This window comes from Chlorocebus sabaeus, chromosome 23, assembly GCF_047675955.1.
Source record: "Chlorocebus sabaeus isolate Y175 chromosome 23, mChlSab1.0.hap1, whole genome shotgun sequence".
NCBI classification, from domain to species: Eukaryota; Metazoa; Chordata; class Mammalia; order Primates; family Cercopithecidae; genus Chlorocebus; species Chlorocebus sabaeus.
In genome coordinates this window covers 31,608,394-31,625,677 of record NC_132926.1, presented here as the reverse complement: position 1 = coordinate 31,625,677, position 17,284 = coordinate 31,608,394, and the positions used below count along the sequence as shown (strand labels likewise).

Here is a 17,284-nt window from a genome sequence, read left to right as displayed (position 1 = left end):
CACCTGTAATCCCAGCACTTTGGGAGGCCGAGGCGGATGGATCACGAGGTAAGGAGTTCAAGACCAGCCTGGCTAAGATGGTGGAACCCCATCTCTACTAAAAATATAAACAAATTAGCTGGGCGTGATGGCAGGCGCCTATAGTCCCAGCTACTCGGGAGGCTGAAGCAGAGAATTGCTTGAACGCAGGAGGCGGAGGTTGCAGTGAATTGAGATCACAGCACTGCACTCCAGGCTGGGCAACAGAGCAAGACTTCATCTCAAAAGAAAAGAAAAGATGGGGTTGGGTTAGAGAAAAAAACTGGACACAGGACCTATGGGACTGGCTCATGGATGGGATGTGGGGACGAGTGGAGTGTCAGGTTTTAGGACTGAACATGTGAATTGGACACACTGGGGAAGAGGAGAAGCAGGTTGGTGAGTTCAGCCTTTGACTTATTGGGTTGGAGCTGACTTTGGGACAGCCCCAGTGGGGGTGTAAGTGGGTAGTGGGAGCCACCTGGGGTCGAGGATGGAGTCTAGGCAGGGGATGGTCCTATGGAGAGGGAGGAGCCAGGCCCTCAAGAGCAGTCTTCCTCAGAACCTCCCAGGGTGTGGCTAGAAATGTACGTCCCACGCTTCACCTGGACCCATGGCAACCAGCTCCCTGGGTGGGGCCTGGGCCTCGCCTCCTTATAGGCTCTCCGGGTGACAGCGAGTTGGAAGGATTTGGGCCCAGCTCAGTGATGAGCAACTCAGAAGTCCTGAGAAGAGGAGCAAGGGCTGCCAGAGACATGAAGTCACCCCAACTCACAGGCTGCCTCCAAAAGCTGTGGATCTGCCCCTCCCCTGGTGAACCAGGGAGCTCGGCTCCCTGACCTGACTGACCTGTTGGCTTCCAGCCCTTCCCTTCCCCTCTACATTCCCACAGGTTACTCTTATCACCTCTTTCACCTGCCCACAGTCTGCTCATTCTGCCAGGCCCTCAGGATAAGGTCCAGTCCGTGGACCTTGTCACACACAAGGTCACCCATCATCTGCTCCTGACCACCTCTCCAGTTTTCTTGCTCATTTTTTTCCTTCTTGCTTCCTCCATCCCCTTCCCCCATGCAACACTCTGTTTTTCCTGAGCCTTCCACGTGGCCTTTGTACAAATTGTTCCTTGTGCTGGGAATGTCCATCTCCCCACCCTGATCCCATCCATTCTTGCTGACCCTGCTCAGAAGCTGCCTCCCATAAAAATCTTCCTCAATATGCTCCCCTCTGGCCAGGCACAGTGGCTCCTGCTTGTAATCCCAGCACTTTGGGAGGCCGAGGTGGGTGGATCACTTGAGGTCAGGAGTTTGAGACCAGCCCGACCAACATGGTGAAACCCTGTCTCTACTGAAAAACAAACAAACAAAAAAAACCCACAAAAATTAGCCAGGTGTGGAGGTACATGCCTGTAATTCCAGTCACTTGGGAGGCTGAGGCAGGATAATTGCTTGAACTCAGGAGACAGGGGTTGCAGTGAGCTGAGATCATGCCATTGCACTCCAGCCTGGGGGACAAGAGCAAAACTCCATTTAAAAAAAAAAAAGGAAGGCCAGGTGAGGTGGCTCATGCCTGTAATCCCAGCACTTTGGGAGGCTGAGGCAGGTGGATTGCTTGAGGTCAGGAGTTCAAGACCAGCCTGACCAACATGGTGAAACCACATCTCTAATAAAAATACAAAAATTAGCCAGGCCTGGTGGCAGGCATCTGTGATCCCACCTACTCTGGAGGCTGAGGCAGGAGAATCACTTGAACCTGGGAGGCAGATGTTGCAGTAAGCTGAGATCTCATCATTGCACTCCAACCTGGGTGACAAAGTGAGACTCTATCTCAAAAAAAAAAAAAAAAAAAAAAAAAGAAACCGGGCTCCCCTCTTTTCCCTAAGCCACAGCATTGCACTATATCTCACCAGCAGGCACTCAGCTCCCCCAGCCTCTGGACATAAGGAGGGACATGCAGGTCATCTCCAAACAAATATGGACAGTTATTGAGAGTGCAAGCTCCAGTCTCTTTCAACTCTGCATCCGCCTTACCAGGATCACAGTGCCTGGCACAGAGAAGATGCTCAGAGGGCCTCAAGCAGCTGGAAGGGGCCCTCTAAGGCAGAAATTAGCATGAGAAAGACCCAGACCATCTTCAAGGATTTTAGACTGCTGAGCACAGGAACACAGATCACCAAGGAGAATTTGCTGGTCTATGCTAATTTCCCTCACCAAACTGGTAGAGTGACAGGACCACGTTCTAGGAAGTCACAAGCATATCTCTGTATGTGGCCTGCAGTTTGGGTTCATGGCCATCACCATCAGGTCCAGTCCTATCTGACTATACCCAGTCCAAAGGTGTCACATGGTCACATATGGAAGTCAGAAGCTTGGTCCCATCCCCCAGCATCTCACTTTGTTAAGGCCTCCACTTCTTTCCCCCTCTGAGATATGAGTAGGCTGACAGAAAGCCCTTTTCCTCAACACAAGGAGGTTGGCTTTTGGAGGAAACAGGAGTCTGTCCCACCTTCACGTGTCTGACGTGGCTTCTCTGTCCTCCTCTGCTTTGCTCTGGTGGCTTGTATATTTTTTGAGCTTTGTTCCTACAATTAGATAATCTTGAGCCTCTGAAGGTCCTTAGGATTCCACTGATCCACTGTTTTCCAAATTTGCCCCAGCCTTACCTCAGACCCAGAGACTCAGGGACTCCAGGGACCTGGCGATCTGCATCCTTAGCAAGCCCCTTAAGGGATTCACTCATCCAACCCCACCCAGTCTTTTTTTTTTGAGACGGAGTCTCACTCTGTCACACAGGCTGGAGTGCAGTGGTGTGATCTCAGCTCACTGCAACGGCAAGCTCGCCTCCCGGTTTCACACCATTCTCCTGCCTCAGCCTCCCGAGCAGCTGGGACTACAGGCGCCCGCCACCACACCAGGCTAATTTTTTGTATTTTTAGTAGAGACGAGGTTTCACTGTGTTAGCCAGGATGCTCTCGATCTCCTGACCTCGTGATCTGCCCGCCTCGGCCTCCCAAAGTGCTGGGATTACAGGTGTGGGTCACCGTGCCCGGTATTTTTTGTTTTTTTTTGAGATGGAGTCTCACTCTGTTGCCCAGGCTGGAGTGCAATGGCGTGATCTCTGCCCACTGCAACTTCTGCCCACTGCGACCTCTGCCTCCCAGGTTCAAGTGATTCTCCTGCCTCAGGCTCCTGAGTGGCTGGGATTATAGGTATGTATCACCACACCTGGCTAATGTTTGTATTTTTAGTAGAAACAGTTTCACCATGTTGGCCAGGCTAGTCTCGAACTCCTGACCTCGTGATCCACCCACCTTGGCCTCCCAAAGTGCTGGGATTACAGGCGTGAGCCACCACACCCAGACTTTTTTTTTTTTTGAGACAGAGTCTTGCTCTGTCACCCAGGATGGAGTGCTGTGGCACGGCTCACTGCAACCTACACCTCCTGGGTTCAAGCGATTCTCTTGCTTCAGCCTCCAGAGTAGCTGGGATTACAGGCACCTGCCACCATGCCCAGCTAATTTTTTTTTTTTTTTTTTTGAGACGGAGTCTCGCTCTGTCACCCAGGCTGGAGTGCAGTGGCCGGATCTCAGCTCACTGCAAGCTCCACCTCCCGGGTTTATGCCATTCTCCTGCCTCAGCCTCCCCAGTAGCTGGAACTACAGACGCCTGCCACCTCGCCCGGCTAGTTTTTTGTATTAGTAGAGATGGGGTTTCACCGTGTTAGCCAGGATGGTCTCGATCTCCTGACCTCTTGATCCGCCTGTCTCGACCTCCCAAAGTGCTGGGATTACAGGCTTGAGCCACTGCGCCCGGCCTTTTTTTTTTGTATTTTTAGTAGAGACAGGTTTCACCATGTTGGCCAGGCTGGTCTCCAACTCCTGACCTCAAGTGATCTGCCCACCTCAACCTCCCAAAGTGTTGGGGTTACAGGCATGAGCCACCACACCCGGCCTTGTATATTATTTGAGCTTTGTTCCTACAGTTGGATAATCTAAAATTTTTTTTTTTTTGGATACGGAGTCTTGCTCTGTCACCCAGGCTGGGGTGCAGTGGCACGATCTCAGCTCACTGCAACCTCCACCTCCAGGGTTCAAGCGATTTTCTCCTGCCTCAGCCTCCTGAGTACCTGGGATTATGGACGTGCGCCACCACCCCCAGCTAACTTTTGTATTTTTAGTAGAGAGGAGGTTTCACCATGTTGGTCAGGCTGGTCTTGAACTCCTGACCTTGTGATCCACCCAAGTCAGCCTCCCAAAGTGCTGGGATTACAGGCGTGAGCCACTGCGCCCGGCCCAGTTGGATAATCTTGAGCCTCTAAAGGTCCTTAGGAATCCACCAATCCATTGTTTCCCAGATCAGGATCTCCAGGGGCCTGGTGATCTGCATCCTTAGCAAGCTCCTTAAGGAATTCACTCATCCAACCCCACCCTGCTCATTTTACAGGCTGGCTCATGGGATGGCAGAAAGCCATCCACTGGGAGCAGGCCGATCCGAGTGCCAGCCTAGGCTCTCATTAACCTGCCAAGCCATCTCATCTCTCTGAGCCTCATTGTTCCCATCTGTTTAATGGAGACAACCACTGTCATCCTGCCTAATTTGCAGAGTCCTTGGGATGGTTAGAATAACAAGGGGGGTGGGAGACAGGCTCGGCGGGAGAAGAGATTAGCACAAGGTCATTTACCTCTTCATCTGCTTGTTTTGTGCCAGGAGAGGGGATTCTGCTGGGAACAACTTGTTGGGAGAGATGACATTCTAGTAAACAATGAAACCAATAAATGAACCAGATAATCACGATAAAGGGGTTTTCGAGAGTCAGGGCAAAGGTATGTGTTGAGGGAGGGAGGGTCTGCCCAAGAGGGGTCACTCTGGCAGAGCACTGGTGGTCCGGGAGCTGTCCCAGGAGGTCCTGAGAGCTGTCACAAGCCCAGCGGTGGAAGAGCCTGGAGGCCCTCTCGAGCCTAGCCAGAGCGCTCCCAGGGCCCTCGGAGCCGCGGCGGGCGCGGGTCTTTGTCTCCCACATTCTCTCTGCCGCCTCTCCCGACCCCCAGCGCTGTTTCGTCTCTGACCCCGAATAAGTTGTTGGTTTCCCCCCGGGCTTTGTTTCCCGGGGTCACCACCTCGGGGACGCCGGGCAGCCGCCCCGGCCCTCGTGGGTCCTGCATCTGACACCCCCTCCGGCCCCCGCCCCCTACCCGCTCGGAGATAGGGGTCAAAGGCAGCCCGCGTCACGTGGTCGCCGAGCAGCACCGAATCGGCCGGGAGGGCCGAGGGAGAATCCGGGTGGAAGTCGAGAAATCCAGCCCCGATAGCAGCGCCCGGTCCCGCCCCAGCCCCCGCCCCGGGGCGCTCACCGCACGCCCGCTGGCCGTCCCGGCCCCCGGAACCCTTCTCTGGCCAGCACCCACGCGGCATCACGGAATCGAACCCCGCTCCCGGAGGCCGCGATTCGGGGAGGTAGGTGCTGGGCCGAGGAGGTAAGGGGAGACGGGCTGGGGAGCTCTCGGCGCACGGGTACGCCCCTCTGGGCTAGGGGGCGAGGCAGCGCGCCCCAACCTCCAGTCTCCAGGGAGACCCCTCCCCGCCGCGGGACTAGGGGGAGGCTGCGAGCTGCCCCGGCGCAGCGCCGGGCCGGGACTGGGGGCTGGGCACCGGGAGGGAGCGGGAGGGGGAGGAGAGCGGGCGGGAGGAGGAGGCGGCGGCGGCAGCGTGGAGCGGGGGTGGGAGCGGCAGGAGGCGGCTGCGAAGGGGTTAACCCTGGCCCGGGCCGGAGCCCGGAGGCGCACGCACGGCCCAGGGGAACCAGGCGTCCCGCTTTTCTCCGGGAGCGCCCCTTCCCCCGAGTGGCGCCCCAGCCGTGGCAGGTAAGAGGCCGGGAGGGCCCGGGCCTGCCAGTCCCCTGTCGCCGAGCCGGCGGGGCCCGAGCCCGGCGTGCAGGCCGCGCGGGGCCCCAGCGGCCGCCGGCGCAAGTTTGGTGCGGGCGGGCGCCGGGCGGGCGGGTGGAGTCGGCCGGGCCCCGCTTGCGGGGGTGGGAGGACAAAGGGGTGGGGGGCCGCGCGGGGCCGAGGGCAGGCTGGGGTGCGGGCGAGGGCAGCGCGGCAGCTGTAGGTCACGGATAATGTCACTCACGAGGAATGCCCCCTCCCCCTCCCCTGCTCCCGAACAGGGGAAACTTTTGTCTAGCGAGGGAGGGGGTTAGAGGCCGGGTCCTGCTTCGCGAAGGCTAAGGCAGCCGGACCGGTTTTCTGCGGGCTCTGAGCGGCCTGGTCTCTAACTCCCCTCCTTCCTCAGGGTCTCTGGAGCAAGAAGTTCTCCCTTTGCACGCAGCTCTTTAACGCCCTGGGACAGGGGTGAGGAGGGGGCACCCGTGGGACGGGTGGGCTCTGGGACCGGCCGGGATTCCGGGGACTGGCCACTTGGCTCTTTGCAGACTCGAGTACCCCAGTGTGCCCTGTGAAGCTCAGGGAATACAGAGCCCCACCCCCTGAACTCCCCATTGTCGCCCTCCCCACCTGGAGAGCTTTCAGAATGGCCTGCAGGCGGTTTTGCCCCCTGGTCTGTTCAGAGCAACCTGGCTGTTTGTCAAGTTTCCAGCGGTGTGACCTTGAGTGGGTTCCCTACCTTCCCCTAGCCTCAGTTTCTTCACCTGTAAAATGGGGAGAATAGTATTTGCTAGAGTAAGGATGAGAGGAGTGTGTGGTACCTCAGCAAATGGTGGCATGCTTATATTCAACAAGTACATTTCACGTTTACTGTGTGTTAGGCGCTGGACGAATTCATTGCTTTACATACATTCGCATTTAATTCTCCCACATTACTGTTAACCACATTTTATGGAGGGGGAAACTGAGGCACAGGGTTGTAAAGGTCACACAGATAGAAAGTGGTGGAGCTGGGATTTTACCTCCGTCTCTCAGCCTGTGAGCTCAACCACAGATCCCTACAATGTCTTGCTGTGACAGCTCACAGTTTATTTCTCCCTTTTTTTTTTTTGACTTTGACCTTGTACAGTTTCATTTTCAGTTGAAATTATGGGGACATCTGTCCTCTTCACCATTTCCCCCACCCGCAGGTAATGCTCCCTTCTGCCTGGTACTTGTTCCAAGTGAGGTCTTATGCCCTGGCTCTTGTTAGCATAGGCAGCTGGAGCAGGAGGGAGGTCAGTTGGAGACTGGGCCTGGAGCTCCGTAATGGTCCAAGTGCTGTTGCTGACTACTGGGTCTATGGTAGTGCCAGTGGTGCAGGGAGAAGCCGGTCTCCCTGGCTCTGACTGGAGACAGCTGGTGGCTTTGTCAACAGGCCTCTCTCCCTAGCACCCAGGGACAGCCGAATCTTTACTTTTCATTCAGACCAGGTTACTTTCAGATCAGCGGGGGGCAGAGGTGGGGCAAGGGTGTTCTTGTGTAACTTGGCCATGGCAGGGGTCCTCACTGCTAACTAATGGATGCCCCAGCCCCAAAGTCCTTGAGGGTAGTAATAGTGTCAGGATTGCAGAACCCTAATGGAGAATGCATGTGTGTACAGGTTCCTGAGCCTAGCTAGCTCAGTACTGGGCACCCTGCAGGCCCTCAGTAAATATCCCACAAGTGAATGTGTGAGGTGGCTTAGACTTCTGCTGGCTTTCACACCCTGGGCTGGCCCAATCATTTGGTGAGGGTGACATCTTATGAATACTGATCAGGCTCTGATTGAGGTCCTTGAGTGATTACTTTAAAAATGGAAAACAAATTGCAATTTAATTAACAACATCTTAAATCTCGGGCTGAGAGACAGTGTGGTGGGTGGGGGTAGATAATGAGAGAAGTTCTTGGGTAAGGGAAGTTGTGCATTTCAGCCTGCTCCGAGGGCTGTTCCGGCACTGTGTCTGGTTTTGCAGGGTTTGTAGGCTTTTTGAGGGCCCTGGGAATAGGGAACCCTGCTGGACCGATAGCTTGTAGGAATAAATGTGGAAATTTCATTGCTTTACTGGACATTGAGGGGACTCAGAAAAGCAGGGCATTGAATGGAGGAGTTGGAAGGCTGACTTGTCATATGGTCAGACTGTCCCTTTCCTAGTGGTCAGAGCAAGAAGAAAGGCCTCTGGGGGAATCAACAAGTAGACCCCAGCAAGCAAGAGAAAATGGATAGTGAGCCTCCTGTCACAAGGAGGTATGTGAGGAACAGTTTTGTAATCACAAGTTGAGGATGTGGTCAAGAATTTAAGATCACAGGCTGGGGGTTGGCATCTGAGAAACTCACAGATGGGCTCTGGTCTAGGCAGCCCAGAGCTCTCTCTGCCCTGGGCTTTGGACCTGCTTGGCTGTGCTTTTTTCACCCTTCCATGCTTCGGGACCAAAGCCAGGCCTGCACGTCTCTAGAGGCTGGGCAGACTTCTACTGGCCTGGAATTTGGATTTGAATATGGCTTGAAATATCTGGACTGTTTGGAGGACTTGGACATTCTTTACTTGAAATGGAACATTAGGGTAATTTGTGAAATGTGTATGGAAAATGTCTGTGGCTGAGGGTGACAGGGGACATGAAATGGGGTGCAGTCCTGCTGGATTCTGGAGAGGCTGTTCTGATGGGGGACAAAAGACAAGGATTCAAATGATGGCTATGGGGCAGGATCTGATCAGTTATAGATTGGTTTTGGAAGGTGAGTGGAAGGAAACGCTCTCTGCTTATTCATGTCAGCAAGGCTTCCTGGAGGAGGAAGTATTTTCGAGGGTGCAGACTGGGAAATGGGACGATAGGAGACAAGATTAGGTCATGGGGAGCCTGCAGTGCCCTGCTCAGGAGTTTGGATTTTACTCTGGAGCCTATAGAGAGGACAGAGGGTTGTAAGTAGCTTATTGACTCGATGCCTGTTCCTGTGCCTTGTGTCAGGCACCATGCCAGGCTCTTTACAGACACTCCATTGAAATCTCACAATACCCTGCAAAGTAGCTGCTGCTGCTCCTGCTGCTGCTGGTAACCCCTACCCCTGCCCCATTTTCAGATGGGGAAATAGAGGCTCAGACGGGTAGAGTCACTTGTAGAGCTGGAATTTGAACCCAGGCCTGAATTATTTCTGCCTTGCTGTGTTGCTTCTCAGGCGTCTTTTGACCCAAGATGGTAGCAAGACTGGCAGGGTTAAGACCAGGCCAGAGATGGCACTCATCATGGTCCTGCAGAAAGCTGACCACAGGCTGACGCAGGCAGTGGACTGAGAGGAAAGGAGGGGGAAGCTGCAGGACTTTGTAGCTGTCTTGGCGTTTGGGGTCGTCACAGGTGGTCTTAAGGTTTGGTGAATAACCCTTAAGGGGCAGTATTACTGCTTTCAAATCCCTGAAAGGCCCTCTACAGGTAGGGGCCATAGTCTTGTCCTTCAGGGTTCCTGAGGATGGAGAAAGCAACAAGGGTGACAGCTCCAAGGAAGCTAGCCAGGAAGTAAGCTGCCCAGAAAGAAGGCGAGAACAGCATGGCTGAAGGTATGCAAAGAGCCTGGAGAGCTGCAGAGGTGGCAGCAGGATGCACCAGCAGGGGCAGGCCTGGGTGGCCACTCTCAGTTCCCTTTTCACCCAAGAATCTCAGCATTTGAATGGTGCCCGGCCCACTTCCACCCCCTGCTTTTCTCATAGCTTTGGAGCTGCCCTTCCTGCACGTCCTGGGGAGTTCCATTTGGCCTGGCCTGCAGAGCTCCGCTGGGAGAGTCCTTGCCCTTTGGAATACACTCAGTCCAGCTGACTGTCAAGGGGCCCCTTGGGGATGTCTGGAGCAGTGGCCAGAGCTAGGCTAAGGACTGTGCTTTCACAGAGGATTTGAACCCTCTGCTTCCATTTCTCATCTGTGAAATGGGGTCAGTCTCTCTTTCCTCACCTGTGAAGAAATAAGGCTACATCATGAATCAGGCTGAATCAGTAGGGCTTAGGGCAAAAGGGCTGGTGAGTTTGTGGATTTGAAAGTGAAGATGGGGCGGAGGGGAGGGGTTGTTCCCCTCCTTCCCTGCAGTGAAGGTTAAAGGAGGCTCTCTTGGTTTCTGGGGGTCACCAGCAAAGCTGCTTTCTGTGTCTGTGGGGCTCTTACAAAGCTCTGCCTAGCAGCTTCTGTCTTGGAGATGTGGAGCGCAGTGGAAGGGGTGGATGTTTGGGGCGCAGAGGTCCTGGACCCTGTGGCCTCAGGGCTAAAGCCAATTTGCCGTCAAAATCCTTATCTAGATGGAGGAGAGTTTGTGCTAAGTTGCCTCCTGGCCCTTTTTATTTCTACTCACCTTATTTCTTTAATACAGATTGGATTAATCTAATTTTAAAATGTGCATGGTGAATGAGCATTTGTTTATTTGAGGGCAATGTATGGGAAGTGCCTGCTGTGTGACTGCAGTGCCCCCTCTCCCACTCCCCCTCAACCCTCAAGCAGAACTGGCCTCTTTCCCTCTCCCTGGCTATGCTCCTGGCCCCTCCTGCCTCTACACATCTGCTCATGGTGAACATGCTGCACTCCAGTCACTTCCCCTTACTCACCCCAAAATCCTCCCTACCAGTACCCAGCTCCAGGGTCACCTCTTCCATGCAGCCATCCCTAATTCTCCAGAGCCGGCATTGCCTGCTCCCTCCTTTACATGTGGAGAACCTGTTACCTGGACCTCTCATGGGCCCTTCGGCTCCTAGCTTTGAACTCTAGCTTCCTAAAGACAGTCTCCTCTCCTCTGGGCTCTGTGCTCTGGAGGCAGGGGCTACACGTGACTGATTTCCAGTGGGGGTGGGCATTGTTGTAGAGTGGAATCAAAAGTCCTGGGTTCAAATCCCCATTCTGTCACTATTAACTGCATGATCTGGGGTAAATTACCTAAATCTCCATGGACATCAGTTTCCTTAACTTCACAATGGGGGTAATAATAGTTCTGTTTTGTTAGGGAGGTTACGGAAATCAGTGCTTTGACATAGTAAGTGTGCAGTAAGTAGAAGCTGTTCAAAGATAACAGTTGTTGTGATCATTGTTTGTAGCTAGAGGGGATCTGTCCTTTTAGAGATGAGAGAAAGAATCCCTGGAATTTGAGTTTCTGAACTTTCTACCTAATGGCCCGAGATGGCATGTGCAGATGAGGAAACTGAGGCCTGGAGAGATAGAGCAATTTGCATGGCATGTGGGAACATCTGGTCTCCTCTAGGAAGCTGGACTGGATTTCTTTGTTATGCCTCTGTTTTTCCTCTTGCTTCCTGTCATCAAGCCTAAGGTGCTCAAATTCCACGGGCTCAATCTCCTCCCTGGTGACCATGTTGAAGGATGTCTAAAGCTTACACCAGATAAATTGGTCTGGCTGGGAAGGTGCCACAGGGCTGGCAGCCCTGTGGCTGTCCTTGTAACCAGGGAACCGTGCCCCAGACTGCATGGGCTGGAGCTTTTTGAGGCCTCCCACCCGGTCTCACTTTGCTTGGGAAGGGGAAGAGGATGGTGGCAGAGACAGGTGACATGGGCTTGGTCTTGGGGCAGGTGACTAGGAGATCCAGACAGAGCAAAGGTTGAGAGCCAGGCTCTGGAGCCAGGTGGCCTCTGTTCAGGTCCCTGCTGGGCTGCTTCCTATGTGTGAGAACGTGGGCAAGCTGTTTAGCTCTTCCTCTGTACAAAGGGGATGATAATTGTCCCCATCTGACAGCATTTAGAAAGATAACACACTGTGAGCCCAATCTATGTGAGTTATCATTATTATTGTAGTTGATATTATTGACTAAAGAGCTCATTTAATCCTCACGACAGCAGTAAGAGATAGGCACTATTATTATTCCCTTTTAGCAGATGTAAAAACCAAGGCTAAGAGAGGTAGGTGGCTAGCCTGGAGAAGTTTAGTCCCAGGGGATGACAGTCAGGGCCCGCTGCTGGGGTTGCTCTGGCCAGAAGAAGTAGACTTGTTGTGTGAGGTGCTGGAAGGCATATCCAGTGGGTAGATGGGCCAGGAGAGGCTGACTTCAACTCAGTGTAATGAGAAGACCTAAAAAAAAAAAAAAAAAAAAATTAGAGCAAGCCAAGATGGAAGGGATTGTGTCTGCAGGGAGCGAGCTCCCTGTTTCTGGAGGTGGGAGCAGAATCCTGGAGCTCATGTGATTAAGATGTGGTGTGGATTCTGGCCTCGTTCAGACCTGAGGTCTGGCTTCACGAGGGAGGACTTGGATTCTTATCATCCCAGTCTGTCCAAGGGATTGGCCTGTCTGGGCAGGTCCCAGGGTGGCATTAGGTAGAGGTTTGCTATAGTCATTGCTGCACGGCAGCCACCTCTGGTTTACACTACCAGCCTTGCAAATATGACCTGCCCAGGCAGAGGCCAGATGAGGAGAAATGAGTGTTGTCATAGCAGGGCCTTTACTCATGCTGCATCCTCTGCCTGCATTCATTCCCTCCCCCTCTCCTTATGCCTGGGCAGCTCCTGTTCATGCTTCTATGAGTGTAAGCACCATCTATTCACGGAAGCTCTCCCTGATCCACCTGCAGGCTAAGTCAGTGGTTCTGAAAGTTTGTTTCTGGGCCAGTAGCGTCAGCATTACCTGGGAACTTGTTAGAAGTGCAAATTATCTAGCTCTATACTGGACCTACTGAATTAGATACCGTGGAGGGTGGGATTCAGCAATCTGTTTTAGGAACTCTCCCAGTGATTCTAATGCATGCTGATTTTTTTTTTTTTTTTTTTTTTTTTTAGGCAGAGTTTCGTTCTTGTTACCCAGGCTGGGGTGCGGTGGTGCGATCTCAGCTCACTGCAACCTCTGCCTCCCGGGTTCAAGTGATTCTCCCGTCTCAGCCTCCCAAGTAACTGGGATTACAGGTACTTGCCACATGCCCGTCTAATTTTTGTATTTTTAGTAGAGACAGGGTTCCACCATGTTGGCCAGGCTGGTTTTGAACTCCTAACCTCAGGTGATCCGCCCGCCTCAGCCTCCCAAAGTGCTGGGATTATAGGCGTGAGCCACCGCGCCTTGCTGCGTGCTGAATTTCGAGAAACACTAGGATAGGTCGTTAAAAAAAAACCCTGATGCCTGTTTCCTTGGGCTCTCTTGTTTTCAGCATATTCAGTCACCCAGCAGATGTGGGGGACCCAGAGTAAAGCCCAGCTTCTCACCACCCTGTCTTCAAGGAGCCCCCATCTTGTAACAGCTCCCTATCCCCCAGGAAACAATCTCGTGACACAATGATGGCATACAACAGAACCCCAGCATGATTACAGGAGCCAGTACTGGGGCAACATGAGGAAGGCAGGATTGGGGAGCTGGAAGAGCAGGGGAGATTTTGTGGGTGGCAAGCATGGGTGCCAGGGCAGCTGTTTTCTGGGGCTGGGGCCAGGGCAGGGGTTGGGCAGAGAGCATGGGCTCTGCCTTAAAGAATAGTGTACTTAGAGCCAGGCGTGATGGCTCATACCTGTAATCCCAGCACTTTGGGAGGCTGAGATGGGTGGATCACCTGAGGTCAGGAGTTTGAGACCAGCTTGGCCGACATGGTGAAACCCCATCTCTACTAAAATACAACAATTAGCTGGGCGTGGTGATGGGTGCCTGTTATCCCAGCTACTTGGGAAGCTGAGGCAGGAGAATCCCTTGAACCCACGAGGCAGAGGTTGCAGTGAGCCGTGATTGTGCCACTGCACTCCAGCCTGGGCAACAGAGCAAGACTCCATCTAAAAAAAAAAAAAAATAGTGTGCTTAGGTGTATATATGCAAACGTGTGTGTGTGGGATACACACATGTGCGATTACAATGGTCATATGTGGTCTGAGAGGGCTGAGGGGACTTAGCTGCTATCAATCCAGTGGTTTTAAACATCTCAATAATTTTTTTCCTTTTTTTTTTTGAGACAGGGTTTTACTCTGTCACTGAGGCTGGAATGCAGTGGTGCGATCTTGGCTTGCTGCAACCTCTGCCTCCCAGGTTCAAGGGATCCTCCCACTTCACTACTACTGAGTAGCTGGGATTATAGGTGTGCACCACCAGACTCAGCTATTTATTTTCGTGCATTTTTTGTAGAGATGGGGTTTTACCATGTGCAGGCTGGTCTCTAACTCCTGAGCTCGAGTGATCCTCCCACCTGGGCCTCCCAAAGTGTTGGGATTACAGGCATGAGCCACCATATCCGGTCAGCATCTCAATAATTTCTTTCTTTCTTTCCTCCCCTCCCCTCCCCTCCCCTCCCCTCCCCTCCCCCTTTCTTTTTTGACAGAGTCTCACTCTGTTGCCCAGGCTGGAGTGCAGTGGTATGATCTTGGCTCACTACAACCTCTGCCTCTCTGGTTCAGGTGATTCTCCTGCCTCGGCCTCACGAGTAGCTGATATTACAGATGTGTGCCACCATACCTGGCTAATTTTTGTATTTTTAGTAGAGATGGGGTTTCACCATGTTGGCCAGGCTGGTCTCAAACTCCTGATCTCAAGTGATCCACCTGCTTTGGCCTCCCAAAGTGCTGGGATTACAGACGTGAGCTACTGCACCTGGCCTCAATAATTTTTTTTTTTTTTTTTTTTTTGAGATGGAGTCTTGCTCTGTCTCTGTAGAGTGCAGTGGCATGATCTCAGCTCACTGCAACTTCTGCCTACGGGGTTCAAGTGATTGTTCTGTCTCAGCCTCCTGAGTAGCTGGGATTATAGGCACACGCCACCACGCCCAGCTAATTTTTGTATGTTTACTATAGACAGCGTTTCATCATATTGACCAGGCTGGTCTGGAACTCCTGACCTCATGATCCACCCGCCTCGGCCTCCCAAAGTGTTGGGATTACAGGCGTGAGCCACCGCGCCCAGCCTAATAATTTTAATCATGATGATCATAATTGCTGCTCACATTTATTGACAACTTATAAATGCTTGCTAGGCACTTCCATGTCACCTTATTGGAAGTAATCCCCAGGATAATCCTATAGGTAGGCTCTATTATCACCATTATTGTCCCCGCTTAATAGATGAAAATACTGAGGCCACACAAGAGGGTAGATCTAAGAATTCTATGGAGATATATAGAGGTGCTTAAAGGCGTGATCTCATTGGAAGAAGAGCAGTAGGGGATTGTCATGGAGTGTTTGTATCGCAGGCACAACTTATGGCGGTTTTCTAAAGATGTCTCCAAATGTGTGTGTTGTCAAATGAGTGAGTCAGCCTTTGGAGGAAGGTGGATGGGATTGTGTTGGGTGGTTAGGGCTCCAGCCTCCAAGCTGGGGCTTCCACTGCTGATGTTGTTGTTCTGTTTTGTGGATGGGCTATCTGAGGCCCAAAGAAATTCAGTGGTGAGTTCAAGGTTCCACTGCTAGGGCAAAAGAACAAATCAGAGAGAAAAATAGATCTCTAGCTGGGCATGGTGGCACGTGCCAGAAATCCCAGCTACCCTACTGAGGTAGGGGGTTCGCTTAAGCCCAGGAGTTCAAGACCAGCCTGGACAACATAGTGAGACCCCACCTCAAACAGCAAAAAGAGTGGCTCTCCTTTGGTTCTAACAAGAGGGGGTGTGAGATTCAAGATCAGAGCCCACTGTCCACTCTGCTGTCTTTTCCTGCCTCAGTGTCCCCAAGCTGCTGCCCAGTAGCCCAAGGGTGGGCAGTCTTTCTCTGACACAGGAACCCCTTCACTTCACATTTAGGAGATTGAAGCCTAGTGGAGCAGGGACTCACCCATGGCCACACAGGGGGTCAGAATTACTGTTGAGGCCAGAACCCAGGATTGTCTCGGTTACAACCAGGAAGGGTTTTGTTTCCCAAAACCTGTCCCTTCCCCACCCCTTCTTTGGCAGGCTGAGTAGCCGTTGCCCTCAGGGTGGCCCAGAGCAGTGCTGGAGGTAGAGATGAAGGTGCCTTGTGAAGAGGCTGCCAAGAAAGGGTGGGGCAGCCTCCAAGAGGAAGAGCACCAAGAAGCCCAAACCCCAGACGGAAACCAAATGTATTTTCTGGGCCCTAAGAGGATATTTGGAACAATGGAGGTGGGATGAGGGAAGTTAAAAAGGGCTTCTTGATATCCTTAGAAAAAAAAAAAAAATAGAGGCTTTAGGTTTGACTTTTGTTTCTCTGAAGGATGTTTGTGTAACTTTCTGAAGGCAGGATCCCAGCATTCTGTGAGGCTTGTCAGGTACTGGTTGTTTTTTTTTTTTTTTTTTTTTGAGATGGAGTCTCGCTCTGTCGCCCAGGCTGGAGTACAGTGGCACAGTCTCGGCTCACTGCAAGCTCCACCTCCTGGGTTCGTGCCATTCTCCTGCCTCAGCCTCCTGAGTAGCTGGGACTACGGGCGCCCGCCACCACACCCGGCTAATTTTTTGTATTTTTAGTAGATGGTGATTCACCGTGTTAGCCAGGATGGTCTCGATCTCCTGACCTCGTGATCCTCCTGCCTCGGCTTCCCAAAGTGCTGGGATTACGGGCGTGAGCCACCGCGCCCAGCCTTTTTTTTCTTTTTTTTAAAATTTTTATTTTTTTTTTGAGACGGAGTCTCATTCTGTCGCCCAGGCTGGAGTGCAGCAGTGCGATCTTGGCTCACTGCAACCTCCATCTCCCGGGTTCAGGTGATTCTCCTGCCTCGGCCTCTCGAATAGCTGGGATTACAGGCGTGTGCCCCCACACCCAGCTACATTTTTTTTTTTTTTTCTGAGATGGAGTTTCACTCTTGCTGCCTAGGCTGGAGTGCAATGGCGCGATCTCGGCTCACCGCAACCTCCGCCTCCTGAGTTCAAGCCATTCTCCTGCCTCAGCCTCCCAAGTAGCTGGGATTATAGGCAAGCACTACCATGCCCGGCTGATTTTGTATTTTTAGTAGAGATAGGGTTTCACCATGTTGGTCAGGCTGGTCTCAAACTCCCGACCTCATGTGATTTGCTCACCTCAGCCTCCCAAAGTGCTGGGATTACAGGTGTGAGCCACTGCACCCGGCCTTACTTTTTTTTTTTTTTTTTGTATTTTTAGTAGAGATGGGGTTTCACCATGTTGACCAGGCTGGTCTCAAACTCCTGACCTCAGGTGATCCGCCTGCTTTGGGATCCCAAAATGTTGGGATTACAGGCATGAGCCACCATGCCCAGCCATCAGGTGCTGTTTTTATAGATTCAGGACTTTGGAGCTGGGAAGGACTCAATCAAGTAGTCTGCTCACTTTATAGTTGGTGAAATGGAGGCTAAGAGGTGGGGGGCCTGCTTTAGGTCACACAGTGAGGTAACCGAGGTCTTGGATCTTCTCATGTGTTGCAAGAGGCTGTCCATCTTGACTTACCACCTCCTGGGATGAGGCTGGCGTGGGGGCTGAGCAGTCGCTGATGAGGGGTTCCCTTTGAAATGCTCATTGCTGCTGGGGACGGGGTAAGGCCAGGT

General features: G+C 52.6%; 1 protein-coding gene across 9 annotated transcripts in view; it reads left to right on the top strand.

Annotated features, from left to right (window-relative positions):
* The first annotated feature begins 5,313 nt into the window (after positions 1-5,313).
* The window catches only part of NDST1 (N-deacetylase and N-sulfotransferase 1), a 72,609-nt gene continuing 60,638 nt past the window's right edge, over positions 5,314-17,284 (top strand). For 2 of the 9 annotated variants that reach the window (XM_038005952.2, XM_038005947.2), the window contains exon 1: positions 5,317-5,468. The gene's annotated coding sequence lies outside the window, so the exon portion shown is untranslated. Of the gene's footprint in view, positions 5,469-5,733; positions 5,876-6,334; positions 6,362-8,456; positions 8,476-12,659; positions 12,783-17,284 lie in introns of those variants that run through there. The other 7 variants (XM_038005955.2, XM_038005948.2, XM_073010579.1 and 4 more) reach the window with 6 other exon arrangements.